General features: G+C 38.5%; 1 long non-coding RNA gene across 1 annotated transcript in view; it reads right to left on the reverse strand.

Moving 5' to 3' along the window:
• LOC127029439 (uncharacterized) overlaps positions 1-27,966 on the reverse strand; it is a 93,806-nt gene that overhangs the window by 57,389 nt on the left and 8,451 nt on the right. The window contains exon 2 of the long non-coding RNA XR_007768196.1: positions 3,729-3,782. This is a non-coding gene — a long non-coding RNA (uncharacterized LOC127029439). The remainder of the gene's footprint in view (positions 1-3,728; positions 3,783-27,966) is intronic.

The raw sequence follows: 27,966 nt of genomic DNA on the forward strand, positions 1-27,966 counted from the left end.
ATGCAAACCCCAACACTTAGTCGAGAATCTGCTTTTGTTTTTCTTCTGGTTGTTAATTATTCAGGGGCAAACTGAAACGATTTCATCTGTATTGATTCTGTACAAAACTCACTCCTGTGCACAGAAACAAGCACACAGTTTTATACCATACAGGACTTTAAAATAATAACAATATAGAAACAGCCATGTGGAATGAAACCTAAGGCCACTACGTCCAGTACTGGGTCTCTGAGAGAGGCAGGACCCAGTGTTTCAGAGGAGGTTTAAGTGAGACACAATTAATAGACAGCCATTGGTTTATTTTATTCTAGCTTGTATACCTTTTGGTTTATAGTTTGTTTGTGAACAGATCTCTGTATGTTTCTGAAACCCGAGCGGTGAGTGATTAGCTGAATCCCGTGGTTTTGTTCAAGCATAACACTGGCAACCAGATTTCCTGTGTGAAAACTGTGAATCCAATTTGCACTCCCAAAGACTGTTCCTTATCATGTGCTCTGTGTCTGCCAGTAACTTGATGTGCTAGAATAGTCCTAACTTGCTAAAATTTCTGAACATTTTAAAGAGGCTCAAGCACTGTTGAAGTACAAAAAACTTTATGCCAGTTACCACAGCTCTTCTGGCATATACTTTAAAGATTTTTTTCCCCCAAAATAGCTATTTAGAGCTTTTAATATTTCATATAGACCCCAAATTCATGCCTTGTAATGAAAATATAAGGTGCCACCAATAGCTCAAAAGTGCATGAAATGTAGATTTAAAATGAAAGAATTAAAAATGATCATTTTCATGTTGCATTTTCTATGTCCATATAGAAAATGTCTGGTCCACAATCTGTGTACTGTACAGAAATTGTATTCTAATAATACACCCATACTTTTAGCAGGCTTTCGATGCCTCTGAGAATACCAGTAGGCTTGCAAACTTTAAAATACAGCTTTTTGTCAAAGAGCTAATTATTGTAAGAATTGTTGTTGACCATATCTACAGAAAATTCCATTACTGCACAGTATTGCAATAGCAACCCAATGCCTCAGTCACTAGGCAATCATTCAGGCTCACAGCATCCTACCCTGCAAATACCAACAGAATAGGGGGCTCATCAAAACCATGAATAATCTTGAAAATACTTTGATTCATGTTTTAAGTCGGTAGAGAGATATGAAAGGTGCAAATCAGCTCCCATTTCGTTAGCAGTAGAAAAGATCAGCACCGTCCTCCATGTTGAGTTGCTCATCATCACCTGTATTCAGGCAAACCCCTTACCTCATCACAGACATGTTCATAAGCCAGGATCCAATTAACTCATGGAAATGTGCAGAATACATACAAAGACATATTATGTCCATGGGGCAGAAGTATCTATTGTAGTTCATTTTTCCCACTTTATGAAGGCTACAGTCATCACCATTAAGGACAAAAAAGCCCACAAATGAAGCCAGTAAGGAGAGCAAACAGTTCCTAACTACGACACTTCTTTTGGGGGTCTAATCTCTGTCTTTGGACTGGTTTTCTTAAAAAATGTCATTGACTGACAGCCATATTTTATCCAGAAACATAGACTAGGCAATCTTTAGGAGTGGGGGGCCGGAGTAAGAGGGTATGGAAGGTACAGGGAAGAGGTGGGAGAAAATAATTTACTAAAAATGTAGTTTAGATGATCCAGATGAATTTGACTTCATTCTTTTAATAAAAGAAAGTTATTTGTTCTGTTAAAGAGAGGTTTGGAGAAATCTTACTGAATTATATTGATTTTTGTTTCAGAAAAATGATTAATGATACTTAAAGAAACAAAGACTGTTAAAAAAATGAAATTAAATTTGTTTTTTGAGCCACAATGGTTTCTTTTCCCAGATTTCTCATATTGATGAATAAACCAATTATTATTCCAAATCAATCTAGGCATTACAATTTCATTACGACTTATATCTGAAAGCCAAGTGATATGACAAGCTCTTCAGGACACACTTTGACATAAGAAGAAGAAGAAGAGAGATTGTCAACAGCCATCTTTTTGCTAGAGTTGCTAAAATTATATTATTAATAGATTTATTTATTGTTGATAATTATATCTTGCAATGTTTTGAACGAAATACCGTAAAAAAAATTTCAAGCCTGAGTAATGAACCTTGGAGGAATGACTAATTTGGACATGTGGAAGATCCAGAAAAAGAGGGCCCAGATTTGAAAAAAAAAAAAAAAAGATGCAAATTTTGTTCCTTGATGATTTGTCCCTCATCACCAGTCTTTTAATATGAAATGCTTTTGAGAAGTCCTCAGGATGAACATTCAAAATTACTAAGTGTTTTTTAACCCAAGATTTCCCTCCCTGCCTGCAAGACTGATTGCAGACTAATTTGCAAACAAAATCCAGGAATATCAAACTAGAGGAACACAAAAGACAGCACTAGCTGAAGTCTACATCTGTTTTTTAAAGTAAATAAAGGTATTGGGAATAGTGGGTTTGAAATGAATTTCCAGGAGAAGATCCAAAGAGAAGAAATTTCTCCTTGGTGAACTGAGATGGAGAAAGCTTTCTAGGTGTTGGCAGCACCACAGAAATACCCAACGATAAGAAGTTAGAATAATGAGAAGATGATAAGAGACCACCTCATCTAAAATAAAAATGAGGTTAACAGTACTGATAAAGTGTTAGAGCTATGGAATATTTCAACATGAAACAAGACAAAGACTTACATAGGAACACCGTGTTCTTACTTAGTATTTTGTGTGTATGTACTTATTTTAATCAGGGCTAAGATGAGTCTATTGAAAAGCACAGGAACTTTACATCTAAGGCAAACCATATCTGTATACTGTGAACAAAATATTCCATACAAAATAGTATCTGTAATTCATTTTTTCCACCCTTTTCTCTCCCGATAAGGTATCACATCACTCTGTAAGAAGCATCAAAATATGATCAAACTGGGTGTAGGCAACATTAAAGCTCTACTGCGTGCAAATTATATTGCCCATCTCCCTCATTAAAACCCATAACAATAAAAGAGATGGCCAAAAAAGTGTTTTCTGCGAATTGTACCTACAGCATACAACAACAGCCAATCAAACTGGAATTCCACAGGTAAAGCATACAAGTCAGCCTACCAACCTATGCACAGTAAGATTGTAAGTTGGTGCTTCGCCTTGATTTTTTGGTAACCAGCAATCCAGATCATTAACTGCAATTTCATTCATTTCATAATTGCATTTTATTAATTTCAGATCTACAGAAATAGTGTTTATAAATTTCTAAAACCATCTCCACTTCGCAACAGCCACTCTAGTGTTGCTGTGCCATTCCTGTGGTGTTAAAACACCATCTCTGGAGTTCTCATTAGGCAATCCTGTTTGCAATGCTGATATCCTGGTAGGTAGAGGGAGACTGATAGCACTCAGCAAAAAAAAGCTCCACTTGTAAGGCTTTGAATAAAACACCAATATCAACGCAAAGAGTGAGGAAACTAGGACAATGAGAAAAGAAGAAGGCAGAGAAAGAATAAAATTAAGCACATCTGGAAAAAAACCTCATTTTCTAATTGAAAATTACAGAACTCTGGACATTTCAACAGATTTTTTAAATTAGAAACTGACAACAGAGTTTTGAACATATTTATAACAGATTTTGCAAATTTTCTCCAACAACACAGAACACCAATCTCTCAGAATTAGTTGCCTAATGTCTGGAAAACATTTTTATGAGAAAACTGTGACTATGCACATTTGCTTACCTGGTCAGTTAAACAAAATTCACTGGCCTAAGCAGAATGCATTGTAAAAGAAATCTGTAAAAGAAAAAAGAAAAAAAAGTTTAATTATAATTTATTCCTCTCTCATATTTTTGATGACAAATTAGTAACAAGTGGTTACTATTATATAGAAATTGCAAGCAGCAAAATCATACTAAACAAAAAGCTTCTTAAAATCTATTATGTCACTGTTTTCCCAAAAGAGTCCTGAGTGTGTGGCAGGATTACTTTTATAAACAATAGTACTAAAACCAACAGACATACTATACCATGCTGTTCAAAAAGGATTAAAGGTATCTGTTATGTAGTTGGTATCAACTTTTGTGTCTTTTTATTCAAATACAAATGTATAGCTATCATTATTTCCTTAAAGGATACTCAGATTTATAATATGTCCATCTAGTAAAAAAAAGCATGTATTTCTCATTAAATGTCCTTCAGGGCACCTGAATACACAGATTTTATTTACTTTCTATAACATTTCACATAAATACAGTATGAAAAGAACATTATTAAAACTGTAATAGGATTAATATAAATATCAGAAAATGCTAAATGTTAGCCTGCATATGCAACTTCTATTTCTTCAATGAGTATGGAATATGCTACAATTGCGACTTTCTTAGTCACATAGTATTCTTCCATGGGAACTCCTCTTCATTCCTTGTACAAACAGACATTCAAAAAGTTCAAGCACTGATATTTTGTGTTAATTTCATTGCTTAGCGTGTGGACTGGAGAGACGTTCATGGAGTAGTATTCAAATCCTGATAGAAAAACTGCAGTATTTTGCTATGGTCCATACACTCTAATCATGATTGCTTTGACGGTGTTGCAAACACTGCGCAACTCAAATTCAGAAAATTCTTTTGGAGGAATAAAGTCCCAGATGAGTTCCTTGGTGCTAAGAGATCAAGCTGAAAAGTGAACGCTTAATTTGGGTCACACGGGCTCAGTTTTTTCAGAGGACTCAGCATTACACAGCACTCTATACATTCAAGGTACTGCTCACAGCGATTACAATTGGAGACATAAATACCAAGCACATTGCAAATTAGGTGACAAACTGAGGTTACGAAAATGGGGAACACGCAGTTGCTGACCATCTCTAAAAACTTGATGCAATTCACTTCACACCTTGATGTGTGAACTGTGCGGTAAATCAGAGGACTGAATTTTATTTTCCAGGGCTTTAATCAACTTTGTCATGAGACTCCTTTTTCTTGTCCTGAGATGGTCTCATTCACCAGATACTTTCCACTTTCTGTTGCTGAACAAGACTCTCCCTTACTACAAACCAAATTCACCCTTACAGATGGCCCATCCGCTCACTGTCTAGATCAAGGACAATATGAAAAAGAAGCGTGTTACCAAGTAAGGAAAGATTCCCACAGCGCATTTGCAGAGGATGGTTACATCAAGCTGCACAAGCCACGCTAGTACTGTTTGACTTTACCACTTTACCACTTCAATAATGTTATAACACAGCTTTTCTTGATAAGTAAATGTCTATTCAGCGTGTTGGGAATGCATAAAATCTTCAGAAATCCTGTTACGAAGCATGATAGCTGCCAGCCACAACCACCAATTCCAGCGCTGGAACATGTAGATGGTCCTCCTTGAGGTCAGGGAATAACTGACAGCATACCATCCCTTCTGCAAACCGGTATGACAGAAGGGTCGTTTGGTAGTGTTTCACTAAATACTTGTTGACTGCAAGGAAACCGACTAAAGAAACATAGTTTCAATCGTGGACTCCAGAAATGAAGTCTTATAATGGGAAGTGTCATACGATGTCAGCGAAAGACTCTTGAAAAAGACTATGATAACACAGAAAGACAGTTCTATCACCTCTCTTTCATTCACCTAAGACAGCAGTTTCTGGCATACGGAACATCATTCCTTATATGAGTATTGGCCAACACACCTTGCATTTTTCACTAAAAGGGAAGCCAGTGACCATGATGCTGAGAATTTTGGAATGGACCAATAAACAGCAACGAGGAAGGGTACAGACAAACAGCAAACCCTGTCAGATTAGCCCAATTATCAGCAAACCCTAGAGCGCATGCTGTTAATAAAATACAGTTTCCTCTTTGTTACAGTAGCATCCTTCTGATGTAGCCAGACTTTTAATTTAAAAACTGGGATTTGGGTCAAGCAACTTCGAGCTGAAAGGGTCATATCCTCACCATTTCCTTAGCCACCTGCCTGTTTGTGACTTTTGAGAACTTCTATCTCATTTCAGAAAGATTTATCATGGGACTTATCTTCCTAGTCCAAACTACAGTCCTGTTACTGGGTTTGCACCACTGGACTGATGCAACTGTGCAGGTCACTGTAGATAAAACATTTTCTCTGCTCAGATCTAATAGCAGGAAAGTTTTCAGCAGTTTAACAGCAAGAGGGTTTGAGCAAATGCAAAAACAGTGAAAAGATGACTGATGATAGGATAAAGGATAAACTGAACAATGTTCACTGTGCTTTTGTAAGATTTGCTGTACATAATCCTTTATTCTGAGGTTCTACACATAACAGAAGCAGAATAATTTTTACTAGGGAAAAAAAAAGAAAAAAACCCAACAGAAAACATAACCAGAACCCATAGTGCTATGCAATCAATTGGACAAACAGTCCAAATGTGTTCAGAACAGTGAGAAATTCAGGAGAATACCTGTCTCTCCATGTTTAACTAAAGCCATGTTTGCCTGAGAAAGACTACCAGTTTGTGCGCTTAAAGTCAACAGTCTCGCTGATGACTGTTCATCTACCTTTTCTTGACAGTATTGTAAGGAAAGCTTTGGATTGGAACTCTAGCCACACCAGTTATATCCCACCATCCTCCATCACTCATGGTTAGACTCCAGAACCAAGCACATGAGAGATGGTCCTGATGGTTACATTTGTTTAGCATCGGAGAGCAAACTGTCTTTCCCTGTTAGACTTTTGGGTAGCCTTTCAGTAACAACATGATATGCATGAAAACGAGCAAGAGTAAGTGGGTTAATGACAGACCGGATGCAATTTGCTTATCTTGGCCAATCTCAAAGCTGTGATGGACACCCATCCCTGCTGATGCAGGCATTGCTGCCAGCACTCCTGTACCAGCCAAAAACTCTGAATGTATGACTCCGCTCTGGGAAAAAAAGGCACATTTTGCATAAGCAGCTCCGCTTCCTTCATTAATGATGTCACAGCCTCTTTCAGAACACAAAATATTGCTCATCCCTCCTTAGTCCACTTATCTCTATATTGCCATGAGAAAGTAACTTGGATTCTTTACCGTTCAGTGAATCACAAACAAACTGTTATCCCCACTCTCACTGAAGGAACAGGCATGATGAAGAGTCTGATGGGGAAAGACAGGACTTTTTTACCTGTGATAAAGTCCAAGCAGGAAATGAAGCAAGTTTCCCTTCTAGTTTGCAGTGTCTGCAGACAGTCACCAACTTCTTATTTTCAAACCGAGCACATAAGATATGATATAAAAAGCATCAAGGTACTGAGACAATTATCATGCAACTCTAAAGATACAATTTTTACAATCACTTTCCAGAGGAGAACAGTGTTGTTATTCTCTTTTTAGCCTTTAAACATTTAATAGCAATCCTATTTTATGCGTATTAATTTTAAGTCACTTATAAAGAGATTTGCAAAGGTATTGATTTCAATGGGAGTTAAGGGCTAAATATCTTTATATGGAGCCACAGCCTTCATCCTATTAAACCTCTACATTTATTGTCTGCACACAATTCATTATAAAGCAGGCATTATTCAAGAAAGAACTCAATAGCAAGAGAAAAGCCCAATTAACAAGGAATTAAATGCAATTATGGAAGTTCGGAAGTTGCCTGGGGTTGTGTTTGCCTGCAAATCATTGGGGAAAGAAGAAAAGGGAAGAGTTTGTTTCATCCCCACTTCCAAAGTCTTATTTTCACTTCAGCTCTACATTATTAATTTTTAAAATCTGAAGTATTAGGACTTCTACGAAGTCACAGCTTAGGAACAAAGATGCCATTAACTGGGTTTCTGGGGGATCTTTATTTTGCAACACTATCATCAGTGCTGGGGTTAGCCCTATCAATAGCTAAAAACAACAGACAGGAGTTCTTGTCTATAGCTCTTGGATGTTTGCAGATAATTAAACCATTTTTTCTGACCCTAGTCTTGTAGATATTAAAGTCAGGTCAGCACAAATAATGCTGGAATGTACATTTTAATGCCTAAACTTCTTCTCTCCAGTTCCACACCCATTTATGTGAAAAAAGGAAAAGAAATTAAGAACTGAGGGCCAACAGAAATGGACACTGGCTAATTAAAGTAAGGATTTTTTTGAGTACTAAAAACTGTTTTATTTTATTATTATAAACTCAAGTCTTTCCATAAAAAATGGCACTGTAAATCCTCCAGCTAACAATGTAAAGTCAACAGATAAAAGAAATCTATCAGTCTATATGCCTGCCTAAGGGGCACTGAAAAAGTCGGGGACACAGGGAGAATCACAGTTGAGCAGCTTTGTGATAGCATCAAGGCATTTCAAGACAGCATATATTTCATTGCACAGTCTTTTTATGGCCTTTTTAAGTATAATGCTGCGATGGGTTTCATACACCATCTTACACCAGCAAAATACTTGGCTGGTTACAAACACAACGATGAATGTGTCCAGTGACCTTTGAGAGCTGCAAATTCCTGCCTTCCAGCATGAAACTGTTTTTACCCCCGTGTCGGCTACCCACAGCTCTCCGGCTTGGAATCAGGTTTCTCTTCTCAAGGTGGATTCAGCTATACCAAGATACATCACTCTCGGGGGGGTGGAGATGTTTATTTTCTCAGTTTTTACCCCTAACACTTTCCTAGAAAGCAACCAGCTGAGCCAAACAAGGGTTCCCAGGGCGACACCAATGCTCCTAGGACACTGATGGCTCTACTCAGCATGCAGTGACACAAGGCAGAGATAGCGGTTTCTCCAACTCAGACCTCCTGGGAGGGATAGCTGCCCATACAGACACTGTCAAGACCTAAGGAAAGATCCACAGTTTGAGATGGACCTTAGACTGGCTGTCCTAATTAATGCTCCTGTGAAATAGAAACATGGCTGAATAAAATGGAGGATGCTTAGTCCTTGCAACAACTGGAGTAGGGCTGGAGCTGAACACTACCAACAGTGAGAGGAGACTCTGGCTAGGTGGCTGTGGAGATAGCCCTCACTGTGGCAGCACCTGAGCGCCTAGGAGAGACCACTGCCACCCCAACACTGAAGTCCTGTCTAAATGGACTCATTTCGCTCAGTGGGCAAAGCTCTGGTAGACTTATTTACACCGTTTACGATAGAAGTAATGCAACAAACATGCAAGAACTTGCACTATTCAGCAGGACACACTCCTACCCTCACCACTGAATGACAGCATGTTTGTTAAACAAGACTGGTTCTGACCCCATTATGCAGCAAAACAAAGTGGAAGTTATATTACATGACACAGAACTTGACAGTATAAAGCAATCTAAAAAAGTGTTAACTCAAAATTATTTGCATTTTTCAAAAACAAAATTATATATTCCAGGAGGAAAAGACTACTAATATTGGAGATGGTGAGTAATAAATGCATGCATAAATAGCCAACAGAATCCTTTAAATTTTATTGAAAATGTTGCAGTTCTTTGAACTTTAATGTTTAAAAAAATTCCCTTTTTTTGAAATGTGTATTTCCAGCTGAACAGGGTTAATATGAAAAGACTGAGAAGTCATATTTAACACAAAAAAATCTGAAGAAGTTATCTACCAGTACCTCAGATACCACTAAAACTGAACTGGAGATTTTTGTGGGGAAACAAGGTGTTCATGGTATTTTCTGCATTTAAAGTAAGCACATAAGTACAACTAGAACCAAACTCATTTTCTCGTGTGTTTGTGTGAACAAACACAAACTATTTAGAGGGATTTTCTTGATAGGGATTTTTTAATGTTTTATAGTTTTTATTTTGCGGACAGTTCTGTCTCAGAAACATAATATAGAAAACGAAACAAACACTTTATTAAATGAATTGAACTTCTTCAAGGTTCTTGCAAATGTTGACTGATTTGGGGGTAAGACCTTAACAATTCTTTCCCCAGCGAGATCTGTTCTACTTTGTAAGGCTTCAAGTTCACTTCAGTTCTCAAATTAGGGGTGAAATTAGACTCAAATATTGGCTCTGCAAATTGCAGTCAGATTCCTACAACAATATGCAAGCAATGACCAATTTATCAAAACAAAGCTTACATAACTATTTTCATTTTGTTAGTAGTAGTTTCACTCACTGCTAAAAAAAGGACAAAGTCTTTTAAATAAAAGTCTTTTTTCTCCTGAAGTACTTAAAACAGGATTAATTTTTATATACTCACTAGGGGTTGGATTGCACTGTAAGCCCATTATAACGGAAAAAGAGAGAAGCAAAAGCTCCACTGCATCTGGAGGAGGATCAGAAGGCACATGCACAACTCCCACACAGCCACCGTCCCCTGCACCTCACTCCCCATGACAGATACTTTATGGGGCACTTGGAGCAGATCTATAGCTGGGTGACCATCCTGGGAGTCACCCAAGAAGCCTCTTTATTCCCCTTCAATAGGCAAACAGAAGATTTCTGCTCTCCTATCGCTCCCTGCAGTTTCACTGTCAGGGTCCAAAGTGTCTCCCTGTGGAGATGAAACCCCACATCCACATCCAAAGGCTCGCAATAGGCAAAGACATCCTACATATCTTTTCCAGACCCACACTTAGGGACAACGTGGTGCTTCACCTTCTGTTTTGCTGAGTGACTGTGAATGCTGCTGTTTGCAAAAAACTTACCATGATGCTCGCCCCTGTTATGAGCTGTCTTATACGCCAGAGCATTCACACTCAGTGATATGCTACACTTACAATACATGCAGCATAAAGCTGAATGCATTGTTGAATACAAAATACTACACAGGAGTAAGAGCTCACAAACTGATCTTAGATAGCTCACTATAGGTGCAGAGCAACTCCGTTAAATCATAAAACAGAAAAAAACCCACATCCCGCTCAGCCCTGGCTCATTACATTACCATTTCTTTTTGATTTAAAAAAAAACAGTAAGCATTACACTGGTTATTTATCTAGCAGAATAACTTGTTTAAGATTTTTGGCACTATTTCAGTTAAGCTTTGTAATTTGTCTTGTAACATTTTTTAATATACCACATGAATAGAAAACTGCATTTCAAAGAACTGCAAAGCCACAAGTTACATAACAATGGCTGCAAAGTGGAATCCGTTTTAACTCATAATAGGTATAATTAGCACAATAGAAATTAATCATGTTATATTTCAGTGCATCTTTAAAATGTTCCAGATGCTTTATGCTTTCAATACTTCATTTGTATTTACTTAAATTCTTATTAAACAAGGTTTGTACAGGAACAGTACATAGACCTGACAGTTAAAACCCAAATTGCTCATTTTTTTTACTAGTGTGACTAAACAGGAGAAAATTATATTCTGGTTGCTGCTTGTCCCCTCAAACAAACCAAAACAAAACCCTCAGCTAACAAACCTATCCAAATATAGTGCTATACAGGAGGTGAGATGAGATGACATGTCACTCTGTTCTTTGGTTTTCTCCCTATGAAACTGCACAGTCTTAGCAAAGTAAAGAAAATAAAAGCACAAAACAAAGTGAAAACTCTAATCCCTGAGATTCTCAAAGATAGTCTTTATGAATATTTCATCTTCCAAATCCACTCTGAAACTTTCTGTGCTTATACTTTGTCCTAAAGATTATTCTCTACCTTAAAATTTTGGTATCTGTCCCTAGATAAATTCTGGTTCATCCTTCCTGGTACAGCTTTAGTATTCCTACTGCTTTCCCTTTTGTTGACTATCTCATCCCTAAGTATTTTTGCACATAAGTCACATCTCCCACCCATAACTATTTTTACATCAGGAACCTGTTGACTACACAGCCAAACACTTACCTACAATGCACTTTTCACTATGATGACTAAGAAAAAAGCCGTGGTTTCATCGCCCATGTGAGAGCCTGGCTCACTGCGCACAGCCAGCCTGAGGTCTCCTCCTGGAGCCTGACGCAGACAACTGAAGCTAGTGGAATTTACAGCACCACCGTGACCTCTGCCTTTAACCTTGAAAAAGCTATGTTATCTCTACAGCACCCTTCTTTTCTCTGGTAACACAGACAGATTCCTTTCAGAGGTTTTTCAGCTGGAGAGAAGTATTTCAATAATTATTATTCCTCTGACTATTCTAATACAGGAATCTTCCCACACAAAATGTTTTTCTTAGCTGCAAACTATAAATCTTCTGATTTTTGATCCTTCTGTGATCTCCCCTGTCTGCACAACTTCATCCACAACACTAGTCTTTCAGTAGTCAAATACAATAAATTGATATCTCTATTCCAGTAGCCGCTACTGTCACTCTCTTCCACTTCTCTTCTCCAACATATTCTCCCTCTCCTTTTCCAACTCCCCAGTTATGTCTGGAGCTATAAAATCTACCAAGAGAAAATTTCTTCTGTTTTGATTTCCTATTGTCTCATTTTTCTTCCATTTTTTGTTCCTGTCCCTATATGTCTGACCTCCATGAAGAAGTCTCCATTCTAGAAATATTCCCTCTTACAAAGTACTTGCTTGTGTTGCTCCTCCACTGCCTCCTCTCTCAATGGAGAATTTGATAAGGCAGCTTTCTCTCATTCCCTGGCTTCTCTGGACCAAGCATTTCGATTGTTTTCTACTTAGGTCATGTCCAGCCACAGCACAAAGAACTGTCTTCCGCCAAGAAGCATCTCTTGTTTCTGACACAAGTGCAGTTCAGTACACTGCTGATCTTTCTGTCCTCTTAGGTGCGTTTGTTCCTCCGTCTTCCAAGCTAAGTGGAGCAAGTTATTAAGAAAGTCCTTGGTGCATGGAGACAGCATATACACATTCCAGCCTAAACAGTGCTTTGAGGTACTTAGACAAGCTTCATTACTGAATAATCTGAGCACTTAACAAGCTTTAGGTATTTATCCCCACAACAGCCCTGTAAGAGATCCCTATTTTTACCTGACGGGGAACTGAGGCATAGGAAAACTACTTATGCTACTTAACCACGGGATATCTGTGATAACTCAGGAACCAAAGCTAAGTCTCTGATAACTCAGACTAGAATGTTAATCTACAGACTATTCCTCCCACTTCTTAAATGATAAGGGTTCAGCAAATCTTATGTATGTAGTTTTTTCCCCTGCTGCCCTTCAGTGATCTGTGCATAGATCAGCTATTTTGGCTGGCTTCAAGGCAAAGAAATGGGGTGTCTTTTCCTCCCCCTATACACCTTTAGCCAGAAACTGTTTAGCCATTTGTATTTTGCTGTATGCAGCACTTCTAATTTTAGTCTTTGATACAATAATAATTGATGTCCCTATAGCTATTACCAGATGCAGTTAAAGAAAAAACAACAGAAGAAGGGGGAGAAGAAAGGAATGTTATGTGTGGTTTCTGCACAGAATTCCAAAGCAACTGCGAAATCGATGCTATTTCTAGTACCATCTTGTTTCCTCTAATTCTGAATGTCTTTTGTACTGGTTATAGCTATGTGGTTTATTTTTATGTGAAAAAGGATTATTCATCTTCTATCATCTATCTTTCCGTTTTCATTTTACTTACTAAAACATTTGCATTCTACTTATCTCTCTGAACTCAGATTTTTATGTGGAAATGTGGGACATGTTGGCCTGTCTACTGTGAATCCAAAGAGTATCTCAAACAGCATTTATAAAAACCCAGCATATGTTTGGGTTATGCTAGCAGAGTTACGTTAAATGAACCACAGATCCCGCAGTGGACTTAGGCCAAAATGAACCCATGGTGTACCAACACTTTAGAGTATCTAGAAATGTTTGTTTCTCTTCAGAAGCCTTCCTCCAGCATGTTCCCTCAGACCTTCCCATCTTGTGTCTTCGGACTTCCTCCTGGCAGCTGATGTAATCGTTCAACCCCCCTGCAGCAGCCAGTGTGCACAACAGCACAAGCTGCACTACTGTGCCTTGCTTGTAACCTGAGTCAATCAGTCAAGGAGGTTACACCAAGGCTGTGGGGTTTGGTCTCAACAATCTAACTTTCCCTACCACTGAAAATCTTAGATAATATCCAACATGTAGAGCTAAACTAAAATCAAGTTCAAGGTTCAAGATGAACTACAGATCATTAGAAGTTCTTTTCTGGGAGGAAAAAAAAAAAAGAAAGTGGACTGTCTTCCTGTGCTATAAAGGCATCTGCCTCAGGAAAGTATGGTCCATCACACCATACTGCTCAACACCCTTTGTCAAAGCTTTCATCAAATATGGAGAAAAAAAAAAACCCAAACAAATTCTAAGCATTGTTCTATTCAGGACAATGATATCCACTTTTTCCACCTTAAGACTTTACTGAAGACTGGGATTTTGCCCATGCACAAAACTCTAGAGTCTGTTACCCATTTTGAAGAGACAGCTCCACTATATCACAAAGAAACACTGCCTACACAGAGATAGCAGCCAGAGGTAGGCACTATGACTTTGCTAGTACAACTCCTCAGAGACAAAGTTATTACAAATTATTATCTGTATCAGACAGGTAAGTCTGCTGAAGTGGGGGGCAGGCACAGGGGAAAGAAGAGGAAAAGGTGGTGAAGAGGAACACTGTTGTAAATCATGTGCCTAATGTAGATGAAAATCATAAATAAAAATTATTTCCAGTGGACAGGTAGAACTTTGGGAACTAAAATGTTTTTGTTCCTCATTAAACAAAATTACTGTTTCCTAGGACTAAAACTGTACAACCTCTAGATCCACGTTTCTGTGAATTTCAAAACAAACCAAATATTCTTTCTAAATAGCAGTAAATTTATTAAACAGGCTATCTGCTTCAAACTGAATACTTTCCACATCCCATGAATTGATCAAGTCAACCTAAGTCAATGGTTTACATTCTTTAAGTTTCTCAAGGGAAGATGGAAAGAACACCTGATGATAAGAAATCCATTTAAACAACTCAGACTGCACCTATATTGCTTGTCTGGTCCTTTCCCTATGACAAAGGACAGTTTGTGCACAGGTGGAAATCTGAACATCTGTTATCTAGTTCACTTTATCATTTATAAACTACCAAACAATGTCAAGAATGTTGAGAATAGCAGCTTAAAATTACATCACAGGAATGGGAAGAAATGGCCAATTGTGCTCCTGGGAAGAAATAGCCAATTGTGTTCCTAACTCAATTAATATGATCACGAAACTATGTTTGTATAAATATATAAATATTAGTGTAATGATCAAGTAAAAGCAAGCTTTGAGATTAATTAATTTCGGTGAATCTTGTAACAGCAAATACTCTACATGAGAAGTTATGGGAGCACTACTGCTACACTGCTGGGGAAATGCTACAATGTTCCAATGTACAAGCAAGTCAATTCTACCAAAATGTATCATCCCTTGTTTCCATGCTCACATTAGAGCCACAACGTCCATTTATGTATAAGAGTACATCTAGATGAAATTACCCCAATTTATGGATGAGTCCCAAGCTGGAACTTTTAAACTGGGCCAGACTGAATTAAAAGGAAAAAAAAAAAAAAAAGACATTCAAAACAAGGCCCTGCATGCCATGAAGTTTGGCACTATCTTAAACCATAACAAGGCCATGAATGAGCGTATGGCATTCACAAGTACCAACACGCTAACATTTAGCTTGATATATCTTACAGATGGCAGTATTTTGCCACAGCAGGGAGAAGATCTTGGCAGGGAAGCACAGAAAACAATAAACACTGAAGTTCTTAGAACTGGATTTTCAGAAACTGGCCTCCATATTTGTGACATCTGAAGCTAGTCTGGAAATAAAGCCTTTAATTTCCTCTGTAGCTGTTGCCAAGAACGCAAGAAAACCTTGAAAGGAGGAGGAGGAGATGAATGAAGCGAGCTGTTGAAGGTAAGCATTTGCAGCAGCAGCAGCAGCAGGATGCTGAGGTGTCCTCTCACAGCAGTGGAGAAAACACCGACGATGGGTTTCCTTCTGCAATGTTAAAAACTCAGACTACCAAAAGTAAAGCTTAACTACCAAAAAAACCCATTACCCAACATATTTGTGGAGGTTAACGCTCTAGGGTACTCAACCTTGCAACATCCACAAAGGCCTTTTAGAAGTAGAGCTTGCTTCTTTGTGAGTTAGCATTAGCTTTCCCAGACACTATCTACCTACAAAACCATCTTAACATAGCCAAGGAAAAGAAAAGATTGGCTGACTCAAAACTAGCACCAATAAAAAGCTGGATCTCAGTTAGCAGAAACCTCGCCTTGCTTCCAGTGTGGCCCAAATGTCACTAAGGGCTGCAACAAAGAACCATCTTCTGCATCTCCATCCCGGCTCCACTGGGGATGTGGGACTGCAGGGGTGAGGCCAGGGCCATGGGGCTGCCAGGGCACTGTGGTGCCCTCCCTCTCCCATCAGCCCCTTCCCGCAGACCCCAGCAAGGCAAGCTGGGCCAGGCTGTGGACGGTGACCAGGGTCAGCAACGGCCCAGCCATCCCAAGTTGCCGCCGCAGGCCCTGTGCCTGGGGGGGAAGGCAGCCCCCGAGATGAGATGGGACAGGGTTGGGGTCAGGGTGGTGCCTGATTCAGCAGGGCCCAGGGCTGGGCAGGGGTGTGGTATGTTGGGGCCAGGGCCAAAATGCAGCTTTGAAGAGGAGGGTGAGCCCCGCTGAGGTTTCTCACAGATCTCTTCAAGACTGGATACCTGTGCCCCGAGCCAAGACAGCCAAACATCAGGTGAAGGTGGGGAAGGGGTGTGCTCAGGGCCCTGGCACGTATAATTTGTACTCATAGATATGTATGCACCACATACTACTGCTCTTCTGAGCATGCAGGCAGCAAAAAAATACAGTGCCAGCTTCATTGCCTCTGCGCCCTGGCCAGCCTCACCGAGTCTATGCAGGACAGTGGTGGTTCACTCTCCTCTTCCAGCAGGAGGATTTACTCATAACAAATTCGCACTCCTCGTGGAAAAGAGGAGCCAGAAGGGATGGTGAGTCACCACTGCCTCCCTGCAGTGCCCCTCCGGCCGCACCACTGTGCCTCATCCTCCACACAGGAGAACCGGTAAAATCCCACATGATGCCTGAGAGATTTCCACTTCACAGTCTCTTACTAAAAGCAACATTTACCACCTAGAAGAAAAAGGGCAACTGTGCACAGACCGCTTTACGGTTTGATGTGCAAGACTCCTAGCAAACATACAAACCAGGCCTCCAGCCTTCTGTGGTCTTCATAGCAGTGCTCCTTGATCTACTGACTAAAAGCTGCTGGTAGCCTGTAAGATATTACAAGATAATCTCCAAAAATATTGTAGGATTTAAAAACTAAGAAAGAAGACAACATACGTACATCCCTGCACATGCAAGCCAGTACACAAACAAGTGGGGAAAATAAACCTCATAAAAGAGCATCCAAAGTAAAGAAGACAACATATGCACATCCCTGCACATGCAAGCCACTACACAAACAAGTGGGGAAAATAAACTTCATAAAAAAGCATCCAAAGTTTTGCTTCATTTTTATCTATTGGTAAATGAAAACCACTGCACTATCACTGAAGAGGAAGGCCTTTGGTTTGAGTTCTCCAACAGGTTCAGTAGTCCTTTGATTAAATAGACTTGGGAATCACTACTGTAAAGCACCCATCACTGTAGCAGCTGAGAGCCTCCTGAGTAAATTAGATCTGCACTGTACGGCACCGACTCAATTGAAAGGAGCTATTTGCTCTTCAACCCATTCTTTAATGTTTAAAAAAAAAAAAATTGTTGAGAGACTGAAAGAATGTTTTATAACAATCATCCTGCTGCTGGTAGTGGAAATACTTTATCAGGAAGTGCTCTGGAAGATGTGTTGGGAATTAGTCTTTCATATGAGATACTCATTTACTGAGGATACTACTTTAGAAAGCCAGCTTGTCATTCGCAGCATTTTTCTTTTCATTTCCTTGACCATTTTATGTTTAAATAAAGCCAGTCAAATGATCCCCTCAGCTCCTAGATTTGATATCTTTATTTGATATCTTTATCTTTTTATTCAGTTTCCCAGCTCCTGAAATAATAAGTGTTGCTGTTATCATAAGCGTGCTAGTCACTCTGCTACCATGCATAAGCAGTCTAATCCCACTTTCCTTGTGACATTTTCCAGGTTAAGGAAGAAAGCTAAAGCTTATACTAAAGTCATAAAAGAGTGGATTTTGTATCCTGATTTTTTCCTCCTCAAGAGCTCTTCCCAACTGCCATTAGACATACCTTGAGCTTCCAGCCTGCAAATCCTTCCAAGGAAACCCTGCCTACACCCTACCCATAAGGCAAATGAGCAAAGTAACAATGAGCAGGGTGGTACACATCACCTAGTAGGCTATGCAGGTAACAAAGTGAAAAGCAGCTGCTACTTTTTTGCAATACAACATCAAAGTCTACCTTAAAAAACTGCCCAAAGCTCATCAGAGATGGCTAAAATTCCAATACTTTCTCCAGTGAATTGCTCAATACCTTTTTCCTTAATCTGCACTAGATGAGAGCTTTTTAAAAAATGAGCAAGCATGACTCATTTTTATGACCAATGCACCATTCGCAAAATGCTTTCCAACCAGATTGCAGTTCAAATAAGACATGTGTATTGTTGCAAAACAAAATATGCTGGCTGAACAGAATGTATTCATCTATATTAGTTTTTCTTTCTAAATCCAGCACACTGGGAGCTAAATTAATCTGCTGAGTGCTAAATTCATCTACTGAGAGCTACTGTAGATTCAGGGAAATGTTTTGAGTGCTGTTGCAAACAAGTCTCACTCAGGAGCCCTCTGTGGGCTGTTGGTGTTTTAACCATTTTGTCTGCTTTCAAGCAAGCAAGCAGCTGATAGATGAGGAAAACGCTCATTGATTTGCAGTGGCAGCACTACAGCCAATCAGCCCTAGAATGAGGCACAATCATGAATCTCTCCAACTATGCATATTTATATGCAGCTGTCGTACCTCCAAGTCCCCAGTGAATACAAAGTGCTTGTGTGGCCAGCAAGACACACAATGCTATCCTGCAGCCTGCTCTCACTTAACTACGGTAGGGGAAGATGGAATATACAGAAACGCATTTCATTTTCCCTAGCTAGGCTACCCCAGTAGAGTACATGTCTAATATGAGTATACTATACTCCCATAAATTCTTAATCCAGAAGCATTTTCAAAGGGCTAAATCATTTAAAGGAAACAAACATCTTGAAAGAATGTATTTTCAGTAGGGTAGGCTGAGCTACAACAACATAGTAACACAGACAAGCTGTCTTGCCAACAGTGTCAAAAAGCTCCATGGTATTGAGGAAAGGCTGAGAGAAAGAACCTTCCCTTGTGCTAGCTACAGTGGCAATGCATGGGCAGCACACAGGGGTGCAAGATGTACCTTGTGAATGTAACTCCTCAACTCAGAAATGAGGGACGGGGTTAGGAAGAGTGACACGGGGTTTTCCTTTTGGCTTAGCAAACTTCAAGAGTTGAAAACATACCAGAAAAGGGAGATGCCTGTGGAGCTGAAAGAGAGAGGTCCTAGTAGAAACACAGAGAGAGAAATGGCTCTGTGAAAAAGAAAAACCAGAGACCTGGCACTTGGCAGAACGCTACTGAAGTAAATGCACTAAGGATTCAGTGGGGCTGGCTAGTCTATTTAATGGTCAAGCCATTCAGTGTCTGCTGAACTAGAATGACATTTAAAGTTGTTTCTTACAGTGAGTTTCTTACAGGCCTGATTTCACGCAAAGCTTCTGCAGACTTGTATCAGAAGAAAGCCAATGCTGGAACCCAAATTGTGCAACATCCAGGAGTTGAAACAAAGCCTACGGCCTCCATGTACAGGTGAGTGTGGCTCTCCACAGCTGGACTCACTGGCACGTCCCCTTGAGGAAAGTTCATCCTAGGAGCTCCCTTGGGTTACTAAGTTGCACAGAAAACTTACCCTCCCAAGTTAAGTTGGACTTCGCTGCTCAGGCAAAGTCACACTTGCAAACAAGGGTGCACCCAAAAGGTTGAAATCTAAAATCATTACAATCCAAAACCATAAATAAAAATCATATTTATACATATTCTTAAAACATCTTCACTGAGTTGCTGGAAATATTTGCATTTGCTACTCCCTTGCAAGCAAGCCATACTAAGACATAAAGGGGGAAAAAAAGAACAGGATAGAGTATTTTCACATCTGGTATTTACAATTGAAAAAGACTACAATCAGGTTTTATTTATTGCGGCAATCACATATAAACTTAACTCCTACTATGAAATTATTCTCATATTTTCAGTTTCAAAGAACAACAGAAAAAGACTTCCACTAAATGCCAAAAAGAAATCTGCTACATAGTATATATATGCTGAATAAAACTGCTAATCTGAGAAAGATTGTTACAGAAATCTACATCATTATAAGATCAAACTCCAAGTGGTATTGTATCAAAATGATGAAAATCTTGTATGGATCAGGAAATGAAGCAAATGTACCTATTTTATCTTCAAGTTTATTACTGAAAATGGGTTTTATGATTTGCTGTGCATAGTTAAAGTGCTACCCAGACAAATTACAGCTGCTCTTTTAACCTGAACATAAGATGGCACAGTTCCAGCCAATCTGAAGTATGGTTTCTAGGCAGGATGTCAAATCTCAGCCCCCTGGGTTCCAGAATGATGGATTGAACCTTGAAAGTTGCAGCAGAGCAGCATATGTGATTTCTGTACTGTATTTTGATCACTCATGAATATATTAAAGCATGTCCATGCATGTTATTCAAAGTTTCGGTTTATTGTTTTAAACTATCATTCAGGAAAAAAAAAAGTAATTTTTTCCAAAGGTAAACAAACAAATACTAAAAATGCAATGCTAATTTACAGGTAAAAGAACTGCTTATAAATTTGGTTTTTCTTTGTTTACTGAAGAGGACATTAGGTAATGATGCAGCCAAAAGGGCATCACTTCAGAAGCTAGATCTCCTCACACAACTATTGGCATATACTGCCTACGAACTAAAAAAAAAAAGAAAAAAAGAAAAAAAGAAAAAAAAAGCAGCTGTACTTTTTGCATTATCAACTACTGCAAGTACATAACAATTATTAATCTTTTTTAAAACAGTTTTTGGCATGCAAATACACTGTCCAAATGTTAGACATCGGCCACACTTCTCCACCTGTTCATTCTGATGCTCCAAATGTTGTCATACCACCACTTCCTTAATTTATTTTCCTCTCTTCTATGTCCCTTTTACTTTCAAGAACTGTTTCCCTACAAAATCATAATTAAAACAAGGAAAGATATCCCCCAAAATGCCCCTTAGAAAGCTGGGGGAAGGTGGAGGATACTAATGTCATACGCGGAGACTATTGTGGAGTTCATCCTGATTGTGTGCTTGAGGAGAGGCTCCCTGGGCAGGCAACATCTCCTGCTGTGCGCTGCGTAACACCTAGCACAGTGAGGGGCTCTGGGCTCAGCCTGTGAGTACGATCACAGTACAAGAAGTAAATATGTTAGCAACATCACCATATTGCATGCTAAACCCCACTGAAGTCTTTAGCTGACCAAGATGCATGTAAATACGCACTGTAGAGTTTTCAGAATCAGGGGCAGAGCAAAGTTCCTAAAAGACTGGGGCAGCTTCAAGGGGAACACACACTTTTAGTAGAAGTAAAGACAAAAACAAAGAGTGGAAAGTCAACATACAGCCATCTTATGAATGATTTGCACAACTCAGCATTTTAAAAGCTCCTAATTTACATATTTTTCAGCTAGTTAATGTCTGCCTCCAGGACATGTTTTTAAACATGGTATTAACATTGTGAATTTTCTGCTTTTTCAACTTCTATGGTTTTACTCTTCAGAATCCTCTGTTTTATGATGACAATAAAAAAAATACTTTGATTTTTAATTTAGTAACAGAGTTTCCAACTTCTAGCTTAAGAATGGTTTTTAATACTACCCTAAATACATATTATCTATGTATATTACATCATGGAAGTGCAAATAATACAATTTTAGAATCTGGCTAATTTGTGTTTCTGTAAGATTATTAGTTTAAAATAACCTGAAGTTTTTAAAGTTCTTACATTGGCCAAGACCATATTATAGACTCTCACAGAAGACTGAGGCAGGAAGGCACCTCTGGAGATTGCCTGGGCCAACTCTGCCCAGAGCAGGGTCAGCCAGAGCAGGTTGCTCAGGGCCGTGTCCAGCTGGGTTTTGAATATCTCCAAGGTTGGAGACTCCACAGCCTCTCTGGGCATCCTGTGCCAGTGTTCGACCACCCTCACAGTAAAAAGTTGTGGTTTTTAAAATTATTTTTTAATGGAATTGCCTCTCGTCTTTTCACTGAGAAGAGTCTGGCTCCATCTTCTGTACTGCATCACTCCAGGTTTGTATACACATCACATACATAATGTGTTGTATTTAAATATAAGAAATTAAAATGGCTAAAGTTCATTAGCTTATGAACGTGTCTTCCCATCTTTCCAGTTAATTTTTAGCTTGTAGTTGAGGGCATGACACCAAGAACAACAAAATAAGGAAACTAATCAAGATGTACTAACTTAAAGAAAAGATGACAGAAATCCTTATTATCTTAGTGTCCTGATCTATGCTCATAAGTATGTGCAGAGAAACCAGAAATGACTAGGTGAGATTCAGTGTAGATCCTCAGGGTTTAAAAATACTAGATTTTTTTTTTTTTTAAGTTTCAAAGGAAATTAAGCACTGAGATTACTTTAAAACCTAAGGCATTTCAGGTGTGAAAAGCAACCTCTTTAGTTTTTTTGTTTGTTCTTTAAACAACACTGTGGACTACAAAACAGATTTTAAAATTTTACTGCATTGAGAGTAAAAAGTAAATAAACATTTTAAGTTTCCAACATCACCTTTGCCACTACTGAACTTTTCATAAGAAGGGCTATGAAGAAACACCTCTTAAATTGAAAGCATAATTACACTGAAGTTAAAAGGAAGTTTCAGGCAATTTCAAAATTAATCCAATAGATATTTTTGATAAAGTTGTGGAAAATTAAGAATGTGACTGTCAGACATTACTTAGAATTTGCAGGCTTTTGCAAATTTGTATTTTTGAAATTTGATTGATTCTATATGCAAACAAATGGTTACCAGACAAGCTGCATCACTAAGCAGTTCACCTTTTTATTAATGTCATAAATCTATGTATGTTGCGGTGATATGCAGCCCATAAATAAATCTACAAACAGAGTTAGGTAAAGCTATTAATTTAGCTATAACCTTTGACATGAGGAGCACTATAGTTAATTGATTATAGTCTACATCAAAAATAATTTTGAACGAAATCTGTCTAATGTGAGCTGCTGCTGCTGTTGGCCATTAAACTCTTTCACTCAATGAATCACCATGAAAAAATGACCTCAACAGTTCCCCAACAATAGTATGAATTTGTCTTTTATTTGTAATTGCATCATTTGGTATTTTAACTGGACAGATTTCCAGGCTTAGGATCCTACACTTTATCATCCTTATGTTTAATTTGGTGCCAATTGCTGAACATTTGTTTCTTGGTTATTTCATTCTTTGACGTCTTACAAAACTGGGAGACTGAAGTCGTATTTACTAAAAGTTAAAGCAGAGAGGCCACAACAGCAGCAACTCCTCCAAGCTGCCTTTCCAGCACTTCTGGAAAACAAAAGCAAACCAAACAAACAAAAGACTACGTACCTTTCTGCCTGTTCAGCCATCAGACAGTCTACTGAGTAAGGTACAAGCTGCAGAGGTTGGATCCCTCTATGATACAGACACAGGGACTATGAACATTTCAGTCTAAACATGGGCAACCGAGCTTCAGGCCTCCGCCAAGGCAAACCAAACAGGCAGCTTTCCTCTGCTTGTCACAGGCTCTGACTCAGGCTTTTGCTTATCACACCCTAGCAATGAAATTCTGATTCTACTGAAGTCAATGGCAAAACTCTTGTTCAACAGTGCCAAAATTTTGCCTAAGTTTATTACTGACTTTATAGCAGTGACAAAATCTGATATCCTATTACCAAACTCTTAAGACACCAGCTGCCTTCCTGTTTAGGATCGTGCATTAACATAATGTTTTTCCAATTATTAAATAGATATTTGTAGCCATAAAAGGGAAACCAAAGAAGAAATAAAAAGGAAAGCAAAAATTAAATAAAGGACAACTGTTAACAGTTAGCATATATGCTCTAAGTACAACAAATGAATTTTCCAATGTAAAGGCACCAATTTATTACCAAAATACTTCTTTCCTTTGGATGGAAACTAAGTTCTCTTTTGTCTTTTTTTCCTTTTTATTTTATTCTTTGTTACTATTCATTATCATTAAATTTCCTGTAATTAAGACTGCTGAATTAAAAACACATGGCTGCTTGTGAAGGCAATACTTCTCAACATACTGAAATCCCAGAACCATGTTTAGCCATGAAAGAGCAGATCAGTTTTCATTATTGCTATAGGATTTATTAAAACTTAGTATAGTACAGCTACAAGTTCTATCTACTGCCCTATCACGCAGTTACTGCACCTGTGAGTATAAGCGCTGCACAACTTGAAAGTCATCTTACAGACCATGACATTGTAATGTAAAAATCCAATTCCCAAAATGTATGCTGATTTTACTTCCAACAGACAGTCCATATAATAAGCTCAGGATATCCATTATTTTAAACTAACTCAAAAACACTGACTTTTATGAGACAAAATCAAGGAAACACTGCCGAAGCAATATATTTCTAGACCTTACTGGCTCAATAATTTTCCAAGAATATAGTTTACCTGCTACTTCCACATTTTTATATGATTTGCTTTATCATTTTGCAATTGTAGTTTATAATGTATTATTTATCCCAACCTGCACCTGTCAGAGTTTTGTTTGGCTTCACCTTCCACCTGCAGACCTAAAGAAAAATCGCTTCTTTAAATAAATTTTTCATATCACAGTAATGAAACACTAGATAATTCTTTTCAAGTAATATGACAGCTTGTTTCAAAGAAACAGAATCAATTGTGCCTAAAGAGAGATGCTGTCTAAAGATATTGTAAATACTTGTGCTCACAGCTTCTGATGAGGCCAGCTTGCTGTGAAATGCCATTCTTCAGCTACACAAGGGCATTTCAGACCATGTCTGTTTTTCACCTCCAGTCCTACCCTCTGATATGTAATAGATTTCTTCATATATTATCTGACTAGCATTTAGAATAATGCATTATAGTAGTTTTTGCATGATGTCATTTGTGTATTCATAATGAGCAGAAAAAAGCAGGAATGAACTTTCAGTACTGTGTGAAGAGCAAAGGACAATCCTTTGAGTACAATCTCCTTTTCAACTCTCTTATTTTATATGTTCAGGGTTTTTTTTGAAACAAATTCCCACAAAAATGGCAGCTTTTGCATCCTTCTTATGATGAGCACTGGACTGTGTAAAGGCACCAGACAACTTCTATGTTTAGCTTTGTCCTTCAGATATGATATTGACATTTTCTTAAATTTATAATAAAAGCTATAATGATTTAAGATTTGGTCTCCAGCAATAAAACTAAAATGTATCTCCAGATACATAAGCGAGAATTTCGCGACGTACAAACTTTCAGCAAATATCATACGGTTTTATGGTTTCTGTGACACAGAACTTGTTCTTCCCAGCTTAAAATACAGGAGAAGGATCATTGTTTAGAGTCACGTAGCACTGTCCATAATGAAAAAGTGATGCAGATTTCAAAGCATAAGAAGACTGCGCACTACTTCAAACCTTGGAGAAGAGAGTGAGGTGGGAACTTTGACGTTTGCTTCAGACCAGTTGTGAGAATTGTCCTCTAATTTTCCTCAAGCTTAATAACCCACACTACAAGAGCTCAAAACAAAGGGCGATGATTTTCCTGTTGCTTGACTTCTGGTACCTGACTTACCTCAGTTAAGAAGACATGTTTCCATGCCATCAATGGACAGAGAGGGGCTCTTCCAGAGGGAAATTCCAATTGCGTCTTTTTCTGAACTTTTTACATTAGATGATGGAAATAGCCCCCAAACTCTCCAAGAATGGATACCTGAGAAATCAAAGGATTCCAATGAATGATTATTAATTTCTACTTCTGTCTGTCTCCACTGAGGGCACAGTAAGTGGACTTTATCCTAGAAACTGTAGGAAATTCTTCAGAAGCTATGACTGAACTATAAGAGTAAGGAATTAATGTAAACCGTTAGGAAATACTGTGCTGCGTGGGTAAAGGCAGACCCAGCTGAGCTAAAGCACTGCACTGTAAGAAAAACACACAAGGATCTCATTTAATCACTTGCATAAATATAAACTTGGAATAACTTAATTGAACAGAAGAACCTTATGACATGATGCCACCTTTTTTTTTTTTTTTTTTGGCAACACTACGCCTCATAACCAGTATTAGCAAAAGCTTTACAAAAGCAGCAATCAAAGGCTAGTAAACAAACAGACAAGTGTCCAGTGAATGTGTGAGGCAAAGGTTACCCTGTGTTTCCAACAAGGAAAAAGAGGCAGGAGCAACACTGGGAATGAACAATAGGAAGGGGCTGAGCAGAACTGACCAAGATGAAAGCAGAAGTGACTCTGGGACAAAGCTGAGATGCTCCAAAGTGGTATTACAGTGAGCACTGGAGAGTTTCAAAATCCAGAAAAGCAACTTCCTGACTGGATTTCAAAATGAAGAGGTAGCCAATGTAAGTAACCCATGTGTGATACCTGTACTGCTTTCTAGCGTGACAGGCCTATATTGCAGCATTTGAGCATCCTATTGAAGAAAGAGCTTTAAGGAAAAACATAAAAGAAGAAAGTGCAGTAGCTAAACTAGTAAGAGAGAGGAAAACAGAAAAAAAAAAAATCATGGAAAAAAAATGGGAAACCCACACAGAAAGCTTTTATTTCAAAACTGAATTCTAAATTTCAGGTTGAAGTCCATCAGAATTTCAGTTAGAATTTTTGTTTGCTTGCTGTTAATAAGGTGGTGAAAATCACTTTGTCACCACTTTGGTGTTCTCAGAGGTAGAGACTGAAGTGTTTCACCGTCAGTGGACCCAAATAAATGAAAAGACATCTGTATAACAAGACCACTATTCTTTCCTAACTTCTTCTCAAGTAACGTGTTGGAAATAAAACCTTTGAACTTTATTCTGGCATATTTTCCACCAGAGTATGGTGCACACAATCTTATATAGTCCATTTTGTTAACTTTTGTGATATCACATTAAACTGCTGAGAACAGATCAGTTGTTACTGAATCAACAGAACAAAAAATTCAGAGTCTGTTTTCTTGTTTTAACTGTGAGGCTTTGAGTATGTGTAGCTATCAAGAAGAAAAACAGAAAGGATTGTACATGACAGGAAAATAAACAGAAAACTGCTGAACTAGTACTGTAATTCTAGGATAATGGGCCCTGATACCTCCCCTTCTCAAAGGTCATTTCCCCTTCTGTTTTGTAAATCTTTTTTTCAAGTATTTCCTATATTTCCCATTGAAAGCTGGGTTTTCCTGTTCTCAGTCATGCCTCATTACCCATGTTGTGTATAAGGAGGAAAGTGACTTCGATCTGGCTGGAAGATGTTCTGTGAGATGACACATGATTCACTCCAGAACATTTTAAAAATTGTGTATGTGCAAGCAACATTGAGATTTAACTTGAGATTTGGGAAAAAAAGCATATTTGGGGTTCTTAGCACCAAAAATCTTGTTTGATATTGTTTTCCAGAAATGCCACCTCACAGATGGAGTAAAGAGGCAGTCTTGCTTCTAATTTCATCTGTCAGTTATTCTGGTCTGATAGCTGTACATCAGCAGTCTCCCATGCTACCATAAAACCGTGAGTTCACTTTCTAGCCTGCATCATAGATTCCGCACTGCTTACTGGCTCATTACTCATGAACACACTCTACCAAATTATTTCAGCTTAACACAGATTTTTCAACATACACTTCTCAGCTGGAATGTTACACTTGTTTGTACAAGGCAAAACGTCAGAGACCACAGAGATTTGATTTGGGTAGGCCCTGAAAACCTTGAAATCTTATCCAGGATTATCCACCTCCTTGTGGTATCCCTTCCTCCTCCCTTTTTCATAACTTCAGGTCACAACAGACCCCTGTTTGTTTCCTTTTCTGCTCCTAGATTTCCA

Source organism: Gymnogyps californianus, chromosome 1 (genome assembly GCF_018139145.2).
Source record: "Gymnogyps californianus isolate 813 chromosome 1, ASM1813914v2, whole genome shotgun sequence".
In the NCBI taxonomy this organism is placed as follows: Eukaryota; Metazoa; Chordata; class Aves; order Accipitriformes; family Cathartidae; genus Gymnogyps; species Gymnogyps californianus.